Here is a 13543-nt window from a genome sequence, read left to right on the forward strand (position 1 = left end):
CCTAAATATAATTGTTGAAATGTAATTAGTATGACATCAGAATCTTATAAATCTAATTATTATGAATCACATACCTCAAAGTTTGGTTGCTAACATATTTTTACAAGGTTTCATACTTTTTAAAAATCAAAACATTTATTTCAACAAACCTCTTGGAACTTACAAATACTGTGGAAGTAGAACAATTGTCACCCAATGTTTGTGACCTAAAAGGTAAGCAAGATTAAGTTGGACTGGGATCTTGTGTTGTTTAAAAAGCCCTAGTTGGTGTGGCTCAGTGGATTGACCAAATGCCTGGGTTGCGGGCCAGGTGATGATATAGTGGCATGCAAGATGCAACCTGAAGCCAATTGATGTTTCTCTCCCTCCCTTTCCCTCTCTCTAAAAACAAATAAAATCTTACTGGAGTGATGCACCTATAACCCACAGAACACCAGAGACTAAGAGCTATCACCAGAAGCTAAAACAAAAGCATGGAACAGACTCTCCTTCTAACAGATACAACCAATAATGCTGGCATCTTGATTTCAGACTGCTGGTCTTCAGAATTGTGAAACAATATATTTCTGTTGTTTTAAACTACCCAATTTATAGAATTGTTTTAGCAGTCCTCATGAACTAATATATTCACCCTCAAGTCCTATCTGTGTTTATGGTTTTTGTTTGCTTTTGGAGATTGCTTGTTGTTGTTGTTGTTCTTTTATTTTTAGAAATTTATGAAACCCAAGATCCTTCCATTTTGAAGTATTTGTTCAGCAGTCAGACCTAGTAGCAAGACATCTTGAGTATAACATAAAGCAAGTTTTGCTGCAACTTCTATGACTAAAACTAGATAATATTATGTTTTAAGAATTAATGTGTAATTTAGCCCTGGCTGTTGTAGCTCAGTGGATTGAACGCGGTTTGATTCCCAGTCAGGGCACATGCCTGGGTTTCAGGCCAGTTCCCAATGGGGGACACACGAGAGGCAACCATACACTGATATTTCTCTCCTTCTCTCCTTTCCCCTCTCTCTAAAGATAAATAAATAAAATATTTTTAAAAAGAATTAATGTGTAATTTAATGAACTATTGAAAAGTGTGCTTTGAAAAAAAGACAGGCTGCTAGCAAAAATTTAATTCCTGTGTTCAGATTGTCCATATAACTAACCTTTCTTTACTCACTGATTAATGTGTTTACTTGTCTCCTGGGTGAGCACAGAGTAAGCACTGGGCACTGGGTGATCAAATTTGTAGCTGACTCAATTTTTAGTGGATATTCAAATACACTCTTTTTCAAGTGCTAAGTAAAACCCTATCCTTAGTAAAAGAAAATGTAGGCAATGAGCAAATAAACTTGTACCCAGAAAATAGTTAGTGTGTTTCTTTTAAGGTTGTTAACTGGGATTTATATCAGTTTCCCTTGCTTATATAGGTCTTTGAAATCCAGAAAAATATATGAATATAAAGATGTATGGGAGCATATGTTAAAGATCAAACAATGTGAGCCAGTAGATCATACTGTTTGGAGGTCAAAGAAGCTGCTGAAAAATTATGGAATAAAGTAGGTTTCATGAAACTAAAAAATAAATAATACAATAATTTTTTCCATTAAACTTATTTTAATTTTTAAATCTCTAGGGGAAAATATACTGTCTTATCAACTTTGAGTTTGGAGCTCTAGTTTCGGAAGGATTTCCTTCTAATTTTCTTTTGTGCAGTGGAAATATTCTTTCCACTGGGTTTAAGGACAAAATATAAACATTTGTATCAGGCACTGTGTTAGACAATGGAAACAGAGAAAAATAAGATATGATCCCTGCCCTCAAGGAACATTGCTGATAGAAGACACAAAAAGTAACCATTACAGTATGTGAGGATTGGTGGGAGGGGAGAAAATGTGGAGGATGGGTGCCCTACAAGGGATAGTAATGGAGTTAAATTTGAAATAGGCCAGTGCATTCCAAGGACATGTGATAGCATAAATGAAAGCAAAGAAACAGTGTGTTACATAGGATAGACTTACATTAAGAAGTATTCATTGTTTATTTGAAATTCAAATTTATCTAGGTGTCCTATATATTTTTTCTAAATCTGGCAACCCTTTATATGAAGAACTAAAGACAATTCTGTGTTGTTGAAATGTCAAGTGCAAGTCAGAATGTGAGAGATGGGACTGGAAAGGTAGGCAAGTTTATTTGTTAGATCATGAAAAACTAGGTTGCCAAGTCAGGCAGCCTGTACTTAGTTTTGAGAACAGCAGTGACCATTGAAATGTTTTTAGCAGAAGAGAAATACAATGAAACCTCTTTTTAAAAATGGGTTATTCTGACAATTCATGGAGCATACATGAAAATAAATGAGACTAGGGACAAAGAAATTATTAAAATACACTAATGTCCGGTTAACCCAGAAGAGATTATGCTAGCTTAAATTAGTACAGTAGTTGAGAGATGGATATAATGTGATGGAAGAAACTTCTAGGACTAAAATCCAGAAGTGTGGGTTGTTGATTAAATGGTGATGAGAAAAAGGGAGTCTAGGATGACTCTAAAGATCCTGTCCTAGCGTTTGGATATACGGCATGAGAAATACAGGAGAATGGGTGAGATTTTTAGGGAAGATGGCAAATCATATTTAGAGCATATTGAGCTGGTAGTGCTAGTGGACCAAATAGAAATGACCAGAGGTATCAGGGGAGCATTCTATGTTGACAATATAGATTTGGGAATCAGCAGGATAGAGTTAAAACTATAAAAGCCAGAGAACCAATTAAGAGCATTTATTCTTGCAGTTCATGGAATTTAACATCTTCTTGAAGGAAAATTGCCACTCAGTGTAGTTCTAATCTTATTTCATCAATATACCATTAAAAGATTCAATACAATGTAGAATTATGGCAGGGCACTGGATTTGTTAAAAGCATGGGGTGGAGTTCCTGTTCATTTTATTAGCAGAATTACCTCATATTTAATATACCTCAATATAATGTGAGAAACTGAAGCTAGGAATAGGTCAATGTAGAGGAAAAAGTGAACAATATTTTTGTGGAATGCATACGTCACTGTCATCACAAGGTATGACCTAACATGAACAACAAGATGACTTACCTGGGCCAATGTGGGCATTATAAAAGGAAATTTCTGGCCTTTTTATCAAGTTTAAAACTTCGACTTTGTAATATTGCCTGTAACTTTATGTAACAAAGGAGCTCGTTCAATGAAATACCAATGTATAGGATAATGTGGTTGAAAAGATGAGGTTCATATGAAGAGAAGTTCAACTTGGAGAGAAAGAATACTTATATGTTAAATACATCTGAGCCCTTCATTGCCTATCTTACATATGCACACCAACAGCAATCATAGGTGAATTATTGAGAGCATATAATTAAACAATTTACATTTGATCTCATGATTTTCAAATAAATCCTATAAACTATAAACTAAATCCTATAAACTAAACTTTTTATACCTATAAACTAGGTATATGGTTGTTCCCATTCTATCAATGAAGAAATTCAAACGCAAAGAAATTGGTTAACATTTATAGACTCTATAATTTCCAAAGCCTACATTTAATATCATACACACATATATTTATAAAAATGTATAACCTAATTACTTTTTATCACTGTCAAAGTAACAATTTCTAATTTTTGTGCTTGATTCACAGTTCAAATGGATTCTTTTCTTTCTCTGAACAGTTATGAAATTAAATAACCAAAACATTGCTTTGACATACCTTCCTAGTATAACCACCCTTTCTGTGTAGGAATATCTCTTTGATAACCTTGACATGATTTTTAGTCTCAGTGACTAGGACAAAAGGTCACCAATTCCAATGATTGGAAGCTGTGGCAGGTCCTCAATCTGTCTTTAAACATTAACAGATCCACCCATGTTGTTGCAAATGGCCAGATACTGTTCTTTTTATGACTGTAAATACTCCTCTGTGTGTCACATTTTCTTTTTTCATTCATCAGTGGACAATTAGCTTGTTTCTAAGTCTTAGCAATTGTGAATAATGCAGCAATGAACATAAGGGTGCATGTATCTTTTCAAAGTAGTGTTTTCATTTTCTTTGGATAAATGTCCAGAACTGGAATTGCTAGAAGATATGGTAGTTCTATTTTTAATTTTTTGAGGAACCTCCATACTGTTTTCCATAGTAATTGTACCAATCTACATTCTCACCAACAGTGCACAGGGATTCTCTCTTCTCTACACCCTTACGAACATTTGTGATTTGTCTTTTTAATATCCATTCTAATAAGTGTGAGGTGATGTCTCATTTTGGTTTTGATTTGCATTTCTCTAATTAGTGATGTTGAGCATCTTTTCCTAAGCCTGTTGGCCATCAACATTTTCCTTGGAAAAATGTCTATTCAGATCATTTTATATTTTTTTTCTTCTTACTCTTCCATAATAATAACTTTTGTTTCAGTCCACTTTCTGCTGAACTTACATTTTAGGATACTAGAAATATTTTTAAGGAGTACTTCAGAGTACTCCTGAAGTACTTATAAATTAACTATAAGTTAATTTATAACTTCAGAGTACCATAAAGGTAAAAAACCACCTTCTTATATTTGTTTTTCACTAATGTGTCAGGAAAAATTCTTTCCTGTTAATAGTGAGAGTGGAGGATAGAACAAATTATTATGATCTATGCTGGTTTCAATTGTAATGTAATTTATCTTTTAAACTAATTTGTGAATGAGGTGAACCTAACTGCCATGCTAGAAAATCTAAAGGAATAAAAAAAAACCCTCAGAAATGGACAGGCAAACGTCAGTCAATTTGCTTGTAGAGAGAGAGAAAAGACTGATGGTTTCCAGAGGGTAGGGTGTTTGGGGGACAGGGTGAAAGAGGTGAGGGGATTAGTAAGTACAAACTGGTAGTTACAAAAGTCACAGGGATGGATATAAAGCACAGCACAGGCAAAATAGTCAAAAATATTGTCATAACTATGTATGGCGTCCGGCGGGTACTGGAAATATTAGGGGAGCACTTTGTGACATATATGACTGTCTAACCACTCTGCTGTACACCTAAAACCAATACAAAATAACGTTGCATGTAAAAAAAGAGAAGTCATGGGATTGGGTGTTGGGCAGGGCAAGGGAAAGCAAGGGGGAAGGTAATGGGAACAACTGTAACTGAACAACAATAAATTCAGCAAAATTGCAGAATATAAGATGAACAAACAAAATTCAGCTGTGATTTTCTACAGCAGTAATGAACAATCATTATTTTGTACTTTGCCATCAGGTGTGACACCATTTACTTATCCTTTCATCTAGTCCAGGGGTGTCAAACTCATTTTCACCAGGGGCTATACAGCCTCGAAGTTGCCTTCAAAGGATCAAAATAATTTTAGCACTGTGTAAATGTAACTACTCCTTAACAGTTAAGGAGTTGAAATCATATTCAGCCCTTTGAAGGCAACTGGAGGCTGATGTGGCCCCCAGTAAAAATGAGTTGGACATCCCTGATCTAGTCAATCATTTTTTCTCTCTAGTTTGTAAGGCCATAGTAAAGTCCCTTCCTGAATTTAATCAGTAACTGTGTTAGTGTTGCTGCTGTATCAAATTGCTGAAAACTAAAGAGGATTAAAATAACACAAATGTATTATCTTACAATTTTGAAGGTCTGAAGTGGACTTGGTTAAAATCAAGATATTGTCAAGGCTGAATTCTTCTGAGACTCCAGAGAAAATATCTCCTTGCCTTTTCCAGCTTTCAGAGTGCCAGTGTTCTTTGCCTAGTAATCCCTTCATCAATCCCGAAAGCATCATTCCAACCTCAGCTTCTACCATCACAGCCCTTCTCTGTCTGACCCTAACTCTACTGCTTTCTTTTTATAAAGTTGATTACACTGGACTACCTGAATACTTCATATTAATCTTCCCACCTCAGTACATTAATTTAATCACATCCATAAAGTACTTTTTGCTATGTACATTAACATTTTCACAGATTCTAGGCTTCAGGATGTGAACATACTTGATGGGTCATTATTCAGCCAACCACAATACGTTTTTCTGAGCTCCACACGTTGGTTCAACAGCATTCCAAGATTTACCAGACTAGTTAGCCTTTCAAGGATTATCGACTGAATTCATTAATTTAACTGCAATGCACTGAATAAACTGATTGGAATATGCCACAAGTAATTGGACATGACAATTTCCTGCACCAAAGTCTGGACTCACACAAAGTGACATACTTCTCAAGTTTATAGCTTTTATTAAAAGTGTAAGACTTCCTTATTGCTATTCACAATCTTGCCTGTTTGGGAACAATGCGTAGGATATTTCACAAACTCTATATGCATTCATTAATGATTCTTTACATATATTTTCAGCAAAATAATACTTTGATGGTATGTATTATTTGTTTGCATTTTTCCACAATAAAATCAGTAATAATTTTTATTGGTGAGTAGTACAAACTGATGCTTAAAAATTCATTTAAGCTATATTACAGCCTGTATTTTCAAAGGTACAGATAGGAGGTAATATAAATACTTTTTTTCTAAACTAATGCAATATACAAAAGAGCGATGAATTTATATATGTGTATATGTAAAATTTCTGGACCCAAGCCCAACATGGGGGCAGCAGGTTCCTCCACACCAGAAGGGTGTCCGAGAATTCAACTCAATTTCGATACTATATCGACCCAGAAAAAGCATCAGATTCCAAAGGTAAAGGGTTCAATCTTACAACTATATTCTGTCGATATACACACATACTTCAGACACCAGATACAAGCCCAGGTTGTTACCTGTATTTCCGACCGAATCGCTATAAGTCAGGTTTCCACAATCCTCTTCTTGGGTTCGATTAATTTGCTAGAACAGCTCACAGAACTCAGAGACAATTAGTTTACTGTAAAAGGAACAGCTGGATGGAAGATATGTACATGGAGTCCTCTCCAAGGGAGCCTCTTTCACAAAATCTCCACGTATTCACAAACCCAGAAGCTCTCCAAACTCAGTCCTCTAGGGTTTTTATGGAGGCTTCCTTACTTAGTTATAATCGATTAATTAAATCACTGAGTATTGGAAGATAAATTAAATCTCCAGCCTCTGCCCCCTCCCTGGAGGTCTGGTTTGGGGACTAAAATTTCCAACCCTCTAATCACTTGGTTGGGTCTCCTGGCAACCAGCCCCAACTTCAGGTGCTTTCCAAAAGTCAGCCATCAACATAACAAAAGATACTTTTTATCATTCTCAACATTTAGGAAACTCCAGGGGTTCCAGGAGCTGTGAGCCAAGAATTGTGGAGGAAGCGAAATAAGTATGTAAGAATGACCAAATATATATTTCTTACAAATCACAATATCTATATCTATCTATCTACATTTCCTGCATTGAAATGTGAAGACATAACCAGGTGTGGAAGAAAAGGAGTCACATGCAAAACCTGACATGCTCAGGGGAGACCTGCAAGGCAGCCTTACAAATTCAGAGACCTAAAGGAACCACATAGGATGGTCTGAAATTAAAACTATGTAACTAAAAGCAGTTCATGATGGGTAATCATGTGCGAGGCCAGTATTTTTCCCTACAAAAGTCAATCTTTATCTTAACTGAGGCTGTCTGTTGTCTTTTTGCATCTATGCTAACATACCTTCAGAAACTCAAATTTCCTTTTTCCGGAACCCTCCAAGCACAGACACCTCACTAGCGGGAGACCACAAATCCCCTCATTGTTATTGTTATCATGTTAATTGTTGACTATTAACTATCCCATACTCTCCAGTGTGAAAGTATCATTTTACTTTTTATCCAATTGCAAAGTTTCCCCTGTGTTGCTTTCTCCCATTCCCCTAATTTATCACCAATGGATTTCATGTAACCCACTTAGTCTTCTCTTTTGATTGTAATGTATAAAGGGCTAAACTGCCATTCCCCAAAGCATTTCTCAGTCCATTGAGATTTTGCTTCCCAGCAATCGCTGTCAGTTTGGCTCAAAAAAGACTCACCAAAATTCTCTACGGGTTTGAATGTTTCTTATGTTTGGATACATAGGCATATCCAAAAAAACAGATTCTTTTTTCCTAATCCCTATCACACTGGGTTTTCAAAAGGAACTTTCTCACGACCAAAGGGAAGACAAAAAAGAGGTCACATACTAAACCTGACAAGCTCAGGAGAGGTCTGAAAGGTGCGTTACAAACTTAGATCTCAAGCAATGATGCAGGTTGGGTCTCAAATTAGAACTTTCTAACAGCAGTTCATGGCAGGCAGTCATGTCCTAGGGCAGCATTTTTCCATAACAAAGTTCAGTTTTTAGCTTAACTGAGCCGATCTGGTTTTTTTTTTTTTTTTTTTCATCAGGCATACCTGGTGACATGCCTTTGGAATATCAAATTTGCTCCCCAATTCCTCCAAGCACAACCACCAACCAGAGGGGAGACCACAAATCTCCTCATTGTTATTGTTATCGTGTTAGTCGGTGACTGTTAACTATCCTCTCCTCACCCGTGTAAAAACAAGAATGTGTCTATTCATTTTACTTTTTATCCAATCCCAGAGGTTTCCCCAGCCACTACTTCCCTAATCTATCACCAGTTGATCTCAGGCAACCCCCTTACATCTTCCCCTTTGATTCTGTTGTATGAAATAAGTGATAAAACTGCTATTTAGTGGAGCACTTTCTCAGTCCATTGAGATTTAGCTTCCCAGAAACTGTCATCAGTTTGGCTCAAATTATCAAATAAAATTTTTTACAGGTTTGGATGTTTCTTACATTGATGAAACTAAAGTTGATTCGCAATATATAAAAGTAAATCACTTTTTCAGGAGTTCAGATTCAGAGTTTCATTAATACCTGTGACAATTACTAGTTATAAATGTAAAAATATATACAATATCCCACCAATTCCCTGGGCCAGTTGACAACAATGAGAGCGCTGGGAAATATACTTCCTTAGTCAGAAATGGTGAAGGAATGTTAGAGGTCTTCTGGCCTAAACTCTAGCCTCCTCTCTTTGGGGTATCTGCCCATTTAATAAACATGCCAAAGTGCATTCAATGAATATGCTCAGTTAATAGTGCCAAAGACAGAGACTAAAGCAGGAAGGCCCCCTTAGGACATTCTTGGCAGAGCTTTGTTTAGACATTTCCTAAGATTGCTTGGGGTACTCTTAATTACTTCTTCCCCTCCCCCTTCTCTTCCTCCACCTCCACCCATTGCTGCTTTGCAGGCCAGGCTCTCTACTTTCATTTACATATGTATCTGCTTGAACTGTTTTGATATGAAGGAGTCACTGAGGCTCTTCATTAAGCTTCAGTTTTATTCCGTGTCACTAAATCCAGAGGGCAGAAATCTTTTTATAGACTGTGGACTCCGTGTTTCTATGATAGTTTCACTACAGTCTGTAGCAACTGGGGATTTGCATTACCTTACCTTTTCCCTATATATCAAGAAACATAATTTATTAATTTTTTAATGAAGTAATACATATTGCTATTTCATTGTTTCTGTTTTTCTTTGTTTCCATTTGTCTCTCTAAACTGTGAGCTGAGAGGTTTCAGAGCCAGACTTTGAAATGAGTCAGCTGTTTAGAGCCCAGACACCAAAAGAGGTTTCCGTAGCAACGGGAGACATGTGGGAAAGCCTTATGCACACTTAGTTTAAGAAGCAGGATTTACTGGCTGAGGCACAAAGCTCTCCCTCTGTCCTGGAGTTATTTTCTTAGCACAAGGATACTTGGTTTTTGTTAGTTTTAAGCTAACATTCAAACATGCTAAAAATTTCTTCTGAATGTAAACTTTGCATTTTGTGGAAATAAATACTGATATTAAATACATACTGTTTCAAAAATAACCATAAAATCAATAAAGCACTCTAAACTAAAGGAGCTAAGTTTTAGTCAATAGTAAATAGCATAAGGCTCTTATTGTTCTTATCACAAACACACACTGATACAGTGAATCCAATCTGCCAAATATCTTGCCTCCATCCTGATCTATGAAGTGGTCCTTAAATATATAGAAAATATCTGACATCTAGCAGGTTCAGATATCTCTTCTTACTAGAAGAGATTTCAACTTTTGGACAACCAATCCGTACTTGATCTATGGCCAGCTGATTTGATTGGTTAAAATTGTACTAAGCAAGCCAAGATTTCTGATCTAATTAAATATTCCACTTAACCCTAGGTACTTGCACTGCAATACAGCTATTTGATAGAAGTGAAAGAATCAGTGTATTTCCACACGTGTTCTTGAATTTTGAAGAAGTAACTCTAAGGGCACTCCACTCTAGGAAACTCATTTTTTCTGTAATACAGAAGCCACACATTGCCTAGAATTTTGAAAACCATTAACAAAAGAATCAGTATATTTCCCCATTGAAGGGCACTCCAGGAAACTCATCTTTCTGTGATACAGAAGCTACATATTGCCTGGAGTTTTGAAAACAAAGAACAAAAGGAGTTGTGATCTAAGAAATGTTGCAATTGGACCATGAGTATACTTGTAAACAAATTCTGCAATAGAAAATTTTGCAAAATACTCTATCTCAACCTAGAGCAAGGTCAGGCTTCTCCTCCCATAATCTGAGGAGGCATGATGAGAAGCTGGTTTATGAGGAATCATTTCTTTCTCTTTATTTCTGTTATCCTGTACACTCTTCTGTCCTCTATAGTCTGTTATCATCCTGAGGCAAGTAAGCTTTCTCTCCTATACAGAGTCATTTGGTTGATTTCTAAAATAACCTCATAGACCTGATTGGTGTGGCTCAGTTGGTCAGACAACATTCTGCAAAGCGAAAGATCCCTGGTTTCATTCTCAGTCAGGGCACATGCCTGGCTTGCGGCTTCCGTCTGGTCTGGGTAAATGGAAGAGGCAACTAATAGATGTTTCTCTTTCACATTGATGAGTCTCTCCCTCTCTTCCTCCCTTCTTCTCTTCCTAAAAAAATAAATACATAAAATCTTTAGAATGACCTCATAATTTTTAGCTAAAACCTGCCTCAAATTTGTGATCATGATTAATTAAAATATCAAATGTCTTGTTTTAACGTGGCAGTCACTAAAAGCTATGTGGAAGCTGCAATATATAGGTAGCACACTAACTGTTATTTCCATGTTAATATAATAATATTAAAGCCATAGCTACAGACTCAAAAAGCTACTTCACTCACGACACATAGTGTCTCATGGTTCACGTGAAAGAATATTCGTGTTGGTTTTCTTTTATTTGGTAGGCCCTAAATACAAAGAATGCCTGTAATACAACTTTTCAAATATAGGTACCATTTTTACTACAGTTCCTGCTTTCCACCTTGGAAATGCTGAGATAGTAAAATTAATCCAAATTCCAATTACCAATCTGTTCGGTAATCAATACATTTTTTTCATTCTCACCAGAGGATGTGTTTATTGACTTTAGAGACAGAGGAAGGAAGAGGGAGATAAACAGAGAGTGGGCAGAGAAGGAGGGAGGGAAAGAGAGAGAAACATCAATGTGGGAAACATTGGTTGCCTCCTGCATGGGCCCTTAACAGAAATCAAATCCAAAAACTTTTGGTGTGTGGGTGTATGGGACAACACTCCAACCAACTGAACCACCCAGCCAGGGCAAGTAATTAATGTTTTAACAAATACATGATACATACTTTGTGCTAAGTACATGCTTGTTGAATGAATAAATGAATGAATGAATGAATGAACATCCCCAGTTGTTTTTACTAGTCTCTCTGATGGACACATCCTCCATTCAACCCTCCCAAGTTGAGAGTATTAACCAATTCATCATACTATGGCTTCACATATCACATACATTTCTAATTTGATCTTTTTATTTGGCTCCCAGTGCTAATAGATCTGCCTGGATACTAGACATTTCTTCTTGACTTGTGACCTCTTCTCCCCCAAATGCTTATATCCATAAGTGAACCTTTTCTAATCAAATTCCATTCTATTTTTGAATAATTCTGTCCCTGTTAAAAACAGTTTTATTTTCTTAAGCTATTTGGGCTTAAAATTTTCAATCATCTTTGGTGTTTCCTACTCATATAACTCTCATTCCATTAGTCAAAACTCTATTCATTTTCTTTCAAAATGACTGTCATTTTCATCCACATTATTTCTATTTTCTATACTTGTTTCCAAATATTTATTCCTTCACCCATGGATTACTGCAACAGCCTCCTAGCCAAGCCCCCAGTTCCAAATTCTTCTTCATCCAAATAATCTCTACTGCTTTTCCTGTCTGCTATCTCCTACAGTATTTATAATTTGTCTCTAAATTTAGCACTGAATCACTTAGTTTTACACTAGTCCTCTTTGCTGTGTGTAAAGTTTATTTTCACAGTGTATTATAAACCTAAAGGCATGCATAGCACCTTAAAATAGCCTGTATTTCTTACAGTCCTGAGCACAGTGTGGCCACTCAAAAGACTAAAAAAGATATATGAGTAAAAAATAAATAGAAGTCATAGTAATAGAAAACAGACAATAAAAGAATAAAATAATCAAAGAGGAAATAAAGGGGGGTATGTGAAAATAACCTTATAGGACTGACATCTCCCAATCTTGTCCCACCCCTACCTCTATTTTACTGTCCCCAGTGAAGCATTTACCAGGCCTCTATTCTTTTTTTTTTAAAGATTTTACTTATTTATTTTTAGAGAGGGAAAAGGTGGAAGAAAGAGAGAAAGGGAAATATCAATCTGTGATTGCCTCTCATTCACCCCTTACCGGGGGCCGGCTACCCAGGTATGTGTCCTGACTGGGAATCAAACCAAGGACCCTTTGCTTCACAGTCTGGTTGTCAATCCACTGAGCCATACCGGCCAGGGCTACCAAGCCTCTAATCTTAATCTTGTCTGAATAATCTGAAAGGCAGGAAGCAATGGCAGAGGTGAGCTCTTAGCCTTAGCATCAAAATAAGACCCATAGCAGAGCTGATACCTTGGTTGGAATAGTAAATTTTGAGGCGATTTGGGAAGACACTGGGCAATGAAGTGTCTTTGCTAAAGAAACCATAAAGCCTCTAGTTTCTCTTGCTAGGACCACCACCAAAAGCTTTTGAGAATTTCATATTCCTATTTTCCTATATACTTCCACAGAACATCGCAAATAACAATGCCTTATGCTTATAATACTGGGTTAACCAGTAGAGGTTTGGATATGTTTTAGTAACATATACCTCCAAAATCTCAGAGATGCAAAAATGTATTTCTCATTCATGCAAAGTCAACTGAAGGTCGTTTGGGAGGTGGGATTTCCCTAAACTTAGTGATTCAAAGATTCTCCTTCCATTTTATGCCACTATCTTGACATATTGTCTCCATAGTTACTAAGGAAGAGGAATAGAGAGCTTAGAGATTGCATATGAACTCTTAATGCTTTGACTTAGCAGTGACATGTGTCACACCTTCTCATAGCCCATTAATCAGAGTATTCACACAGTCTTAACATAACTAAAATGATATTGGGCTCTACAAGGGAGCACACAGAAAATTGCAAGAGCACTAATGTCTTCCACAAGCTTTCTATTATCCAAACAATTTTGCATCTATTTCTCCTTGCTTTCCACAGTTT

The sequence above is a fragment of the Artibeus jamaicensis genome, unplaced genomic scaffold (genome assembly GCF_021234435.1).
Source record: "Artibeus jamaicensis isolate MK-2021 breed Jamaican fruit bat unplaced genomic scaffold, CSHL_Jam_final contig_240, whole genome shotgun sequence".
NCBI lineage: Eukaryota > Metazoa > Chordata > Mammalia > Chiroptera > Phyllostomidae > Artibeus > Artibeus jamaicensis.